General features: G+C 38.8%; 1 long non-coding RNA gene across 1 annotated transcript in view; it reads right to left on the bottom strand.

Moving 5' to 3' along the window:
* Positions 1–863: 863 nt before the first annotated feature.
* The window catches only part of LOC116083809, a 6,546-nt gene continuing 1,160 nt past the window's right edge, over positions 864–6,249 (bottom strand). The window contains exons 2-3 of the long non-coding RNA XR_004115921.1: positions 1,061–1,109; positions 864–919 (exon numbers count right to left, since the gene is read on the bottom strand). This is a non-coding gene — a long non-coding RNA (uncharacterized LOC116083809). The remainder of the gene's footprint in view (positions 920–1,060; positions 1,110–6,249) is intronic.

Genomic DNA, 6,249 nt, shown 5'->3' with positions numbered 1-6,249 from the left:
TACCCTAGAAACATCATCTATATAACCAGGGAAGAAAATCAACCTGAACCTGACCTTCCATAGCTCACTCCCTGAGTCTGTACCAACACAAACAAAAGACTTTCTCTGTCATAGATGTGGTTTTCATCCTCAGTTCATTCAATAGCTCTGGTTTCCATATCCTCTCAACACTCTAAAATAACAAATGACTCTAAAAATTATGCAGTCCCAAGAGTATGCTTGAGTATACATGAAGTACCTGCCCTTTTGTAATGGAAGTCAGTTTTCAAAGAATATGTTTACGGAAGGAATTTTGCCACTAGATTTCTCATTGCAAGTATATAAAGTCACAGAATGTGTCAAGCACAGGGATAATTTTTCCCTGCTATAATTTACACTTGAATCTAAACATTGAGTGTTGGAATAGCATTCATTGTTATTGTTTTGTCAGATATGTGAAACGTCCACTAATTTGTTCTATTTACCTAGGTCAGTTCTCTGTGCCAAGGATAGTTCATGGATCTTAAGCAAGCCATTGGAAGCTAAAGAAAGTTTCCTATTATGCAGGGTCTCACCTATGGGATATAATAGCACAGTGGTGGAGTACTTACCCAGTATGCATAAGATGCTGTGTTCAAACCATATGCAAAAGAGCCCAATCGAAATCCTCAGATCACCAAACATACATTGCTCACTTTTAATAAAACTAATAAGCAAATTGGAAAGGAAAGCTTAAGAAACATCTATCTCCATCAGGGTTCTTTAGAGGAATAGAACCTTTAGACATATAAATGATATTAAAATGAGTTTATTTGTGTGTCTCATAAACTGCAGTCTGGCTAGTCCAAGAATAACTAGCTCCTGATGGAAGACCAAGAATCCAGGGGTTGTTTAGGTCACAAGGCTGGGTATCTCAGGTGGTCTTCTGTAAACTCTAAAACTAGTGTGGGGGTAGGGGAAAGGGGAATGCCTCAGCACCAACATACATATACTTGCCACTAATGATGAGAGGCAAACAGACATAAGGTAAGCAAGGCGTCCTTCCCTGTCCCTTTCTTTATGTTAGCTGACATAGACTTACGGTGGTTCTTGCAACTTTAGAGGACATGGATTGAGGGTGGGTCTTCATGCTGAAAATAAAGCAAACAAGAAAAATCCCTCAGAGGTGTGCCAAGAGCTTGGGAGTTAGTTAATTTGGGATATTGTTAGTTTGACTACAGATTAGTCATATCAGGGATTACAGCATCTAAGGTTAAAGTTCTGATCACTAAGCAAAAATACTTATGCTGTCTTAAAAGTAAGTTCAGTGCTGGAGAGATGGCCCAGTAGGTAAAGGTTCTTATCAGGCCTGAGTTTGATCCTCAAGACCTACATGGTAAAAGTGCAGCACTGACTCTAGCATACTGTTGTCTGACCTCCTTATGTGGGCAGTAGCATGCACTCACACACACACACACACACACACAATCACATGCATACACACACATTTTTTAAGTTCAGTTTTTAAGTTTTAAGTTCAGTTTCTGGCAATTAAAATTTGGGCTACTGGCTTCCCATCATTCACCAATATTTAGGGAATGGTTTAGGTTTGTTGTGTTATCTTGAGTGTAGTTTAGTCTTGCTTGTATATTTCCATGATAATAATGTGTTCCTATGAGCTCTCAGCAAATCTGTTTCCTGGCTGGATGTGCAGCTCATAGATGCTATTTTTGTGTTAGAGAGCTGCCCTCTGAAAAATAAAAGCCTGATCTGTAGCTCTCCAACTGTTTGGGTCTGTGTAACACTAAGCTTATTCTTGAAAAAAGTGAAATTTCCTCTTTGTTTCCTAAACACTAGTCTTTGAAGTATCTGTCTCCTAGAAACCAATGTGTAATCAAGAGTGCTGGAAAGCTGGAATTGTAATTATGATTAGGCTTCTGAAACAAGTTATAAACTCAAGGTAAGGACAGAAAATGCATCCACACATACTAACAACAAAGTGATCTCATTGTCAACTTTCAAGTGTTAGACCACACTTCCAGACTTCCACACAATTCCTTCCAGTCCACACCCTTTGTCTCACACCATTAATAAATGCCCCCGAGCTAGGCCACAACCACTGTTTCCTAAAACATCTCCCCACCATGTTTTAATTAATTAATTAATTAATATTATATCCTGACACTCTCCCCTTCCTCCTCTCCTCTGTTTTCTCCCCCTTCCACCTCTCCATTCTCTGTTTCTCTTCAGAAAGGGGGAGGTGCCTCCCATAGAAATCAACCAGCCTTAGCATATCAAGTTGCAGTGAGAGGAAGTAAATCTTCTCCTACTGAGGCTAGACAAGGCAGTCCAATCGTGGGGAAGGGTCCCAAATGCCTGTTATGGCCTTTTTTTCTCTTTTCCCAGAAAAAGGAAAGAGGATTCCATTTTAATAGAATCTGAAGACACTACAAAATATTACTAACACTCCATAGACACTGCCGAAATAACTGACTTTTCCCAATAAAATGGATGGGTCTACAAAGCACTCACTCATAGCCAGTTATTTTCATAATGACACTGGAGAAGTTCTATATACCATTCATAGTCAACAAATAAATGACCTTGAGACATATTATTCTGTGAATTACAGGAATATGCCTCAAGGCATCTTAATGCAATAAGCTTAAACAATAAAGTGTAGAACACTATAAAGATGAACGTTGCTGGGAGGCATGAATATTTTTCTCCCTTGTTTGCTTTTCCTTTTCAATACATTTCACCTATATTTTATATCATACTGTATATTCTACTCTAGCTAATGGTTAACTTATTTGGGTACTATAGCTCAGGATGGCATGGGACTGCTAATTGTGCCTCAGAGAAACACGGCAATAATTTCTTTCAGGTGTTGGTCACAATAAAAAACAAGGACAATGTGAATCTGATAAATGAATAGCAATGTTGCTTTTCAGAATAAAACAATTCCTGCCATATTCTTAACTGATGCCGCAGTTATTTCCTGAAGCACAAATCCCACTGAGTTATAACTTGACTTCCCATACTTCTGACAAAATTCTTCAACAGCTCTCATGACCTTCAGAATCTCATGCAAACATTTAACATGCACAAAGCAAGATCTTTCTGATAATATTCTCTGCAGAGTCTGTAACTTTCCCTCCATCCTTCATACCACACACTTCTATAAAAACACCCTGGGAACTAACTACAAAACATCCCACAATCTGCTATACTTGCATTTTTAACCTTTGATTATTTCTTGAAATAAAATTTCAGTGGAAATTACCATTCAATGAGTACTCATACGATAGAAACTGATTTATGTTTTTTTTTCTAGGCCAGAAATTCTCTGAGTGATGAGGCATGCTATTATATTTAAAGATACCTAGGCATGCCGGCACACACCTGGCATCCCAGCACATAAGGCGTGAAGAGAAGAGGATCATAACAGGCTCGAAGCCAGCATGGGCTATGTGGTAAGTCCTAGGCCAGCCTGGGCTACATCACAAAACCCTATTTTAACCCTTCCTATGGGAAAAATATTACAGATAATGAGGCTGGATGAGTAAAGACTGAAAGCTGATTTACATTACACATGTCCTTTTTAAATATTTGAACTATACAATTCAAAGATTATTTCTGAAGCTCATTCCAAATCAACTTTTATTCTATATAAAGATTTTAGGGCTTTTTGTTGTTGTTGTTGTTGTTGTTGTTGTTGTTGTTGTTGAAAACTTAAGACTTAGATTTTTAACAAAGAATAAGGTGTAGATAGCACGGGGCAGCAAATTGTAATTGGTACTGAGATGATAAGCTTCAGGAATGTTATAAGAACAGTATGCACCTCTACCATAGAACAGAACAATATTCTGAACTTAATACAATGTGTGTATGTGTGTGCTCACAAAGGCCAGATTAAGGCATCTTATTCCCTGGAGTTTTATTTACTGTTGTCTGGTTCCCCAACCAATGTAGGGACTACGATCTGGACTCTACCCCTCTGATGGAGCAGTAAGTGCTCTTAATCACCAAGCCATCTCTCCACATTTACTATTTTTTGTATGGAGAACAGGAAGGAAAAATTCCATATGGAAAAAAAAATGGAGCAGCAGATCCAAAGGAATCAAGGAGAGAGAATCTTTATCTAGGAAATATCTTCAATAAAACAGACCTGTGTGCCCTAAGTGCTTCAAAGAGCTTTGTGACAAGGCCAACATTTGAGAAGGACAAGAGGCGAAATCCACCATCATTAGGTTACAGAAGAAGTAGTGCGGGTGTGGAGAGCAAGGAGAAGGAAAGGGAGGGAGGGTGAAGAGAGGAGGAGCAAGACTGGTACAGAAACAAGGATTATAAAATGTGTCCAATACCCTGAAGGTAGCTGTTGATATGTACAAAACTGCAACGGTTCCCAGTTCATGGACTGCTGGGATTCTCACTCACTAATGGGAGCTAAGCTTTCCTTCCCCAGATGAAAAAGAAATCCCTTAAACAAAATATTAAGTCACACTGGATTTCAACATCTCCCTCATTTCTGACAGTATAAATATTTATTCTTTTACTATTTATCTCCATAAATCTTGGAATTCTGCCTGTTGGGGATTCAACCAATCTGAGAGAAGACCCCAAATTAGCATGATGAAACTGATGAAGTCTCTATTTAGATTCATCTGTAAAGAGAAACATTGTCTTTGACATCAGCAAATCATTTTAATTTTCATGTTGCCCTCATTTCTTACATGATACTTCCAAAACAAAGCCTTTTTCCTGCAAGAAACGGTGTCTGGAAAGGGGGTATATTTTTGGTTGTGAGCTATGCCTTTAACGGCTGAACCACAGGTGCCTAGCATGGCTGTCCTGAGATATAGGTGCCTAGCATGGCTGTCCTGAGACATAGGTGCCTAGCATGGCTGTCCTCTGAGAGGCTCTACCAGCAGATGATTGATACAGATGCAGATACTCCCAAACAAGCACTGAACTGAGGTGGGGGACCGCTATGGAAGACTTAGGGGGAAGAAATGAAGGAGTTGAATGAGATGGCAACCCCATAGGAAAAGCAACAGTATCAACTAACCTGGATGCCTCAAAGCCCCCAGAGATTAAGCCACCAACCAAAGAGCACACATGGGCTTTTCCAAGGACTATGGCAGAGGGCTGCCTAGTCTAGTGGCCTCAGTGGGACAGGATGTACTTAAGCCTAATCCTGCAGAGACTTGATGCCTGAGGAAGGGCATGATAGGGATGGGGGTGATACTCTCTCAGAGGCAAAGGAGAGAGGGGATGGGGGACAGGAGAACGCATCAAAAGTTAACTGGGAGGGGGTGGCAATATCGGGATATAAATAAATAAATAAATATAAATAGATAAAATAATTAATAAAAATAGAAAGGTGGGTATAAAAGAGGCTTTCAGATCATTCCATATTGAATCCACTGCAAGTGCAACAGCAAATGCTATAAATTGGGAAGGCTCTGTATAAAAAAATCTGGGTCTGATATACATGACTATGAATTATTTTTGCCTTTTAAAAAACAAAGCATAAAAGAACATGTACATAATTTGGTTGAAATCTAAAATAATATAGCATTTTTATTTTCCTATTTTTTTCTCTCAAAAGAAACTTCTTGACTTTGGATAAAATAAAACATTCCAGTGTATATGTGTGTGTGTGTGTCTGTGTGTGTGCGTGTGTACCTACAAAATAAGTTGCAAATATTTACTTCATTAGATATAATTTTGAGACCAATAACCTGATTAAAAGGTTCATTTCAATGAGCACTACTGAGAATTAATGCTTCTTATCAAATTGCCATGTTTAAAACCAGTTTTATTCCTTGAAAATAAGCCTACACAGATGTATTCTAAGGATTTTATTTTGTAATGAATATGTAAGGAAAATATTTCTTCCACACCATTGCCTTTGATCAATGTATAATCTTCAGAGATTTTTGGAATCAAATATTAGTGCTAAGAAAGAAAAACTGTTGGCACGTTATGTCACTGGGTGCATCACAGCTCAGACCTGCAGATACATTCATTTTTCTTTGATTTCTCTCCTGCTCTGTTAAGTCACCTCAGTGATTCTGTCTGTAAAAACTCAGGCAAAATCTTTTGGTTTTGAAATAAGGCCCCCAAAAGCTAGTATCACTGAGATCAGCTAAGTTCAGCATTTGTTGTAGCCAGGTAGATTTTATTATGGTAAATATCCAATTCAACCCAGGCTTAGAAGTTCTGTGCCCCAGTGTAGGGGAATTCCAGGGCCAGAAAGTGGGAGAGGGCGGGGTGGCAGGCATG

The sequence above is a fragment of the Mastomys coucha genome, unplaced genomic scaffold (assembly GCF_008632895.1).
Source record: "Mastomys coucha isolate ucsf_1 unplaced genomic scaffold, UCSF_Mcou_1 pScaffold8, whole genome shotgun sequence".
Taxonomy (NCBI): Eukaryota; Metazoa; Chordata; class Mammalia; order Rodentia; family Muridae; genus Mastomys; species Mastomys coucha.
The sequence above is the reverse complement of the archived record's forward strand: the minus strand, read 5'-3'. Positions and strand labels throughout refer to the sequence as shown.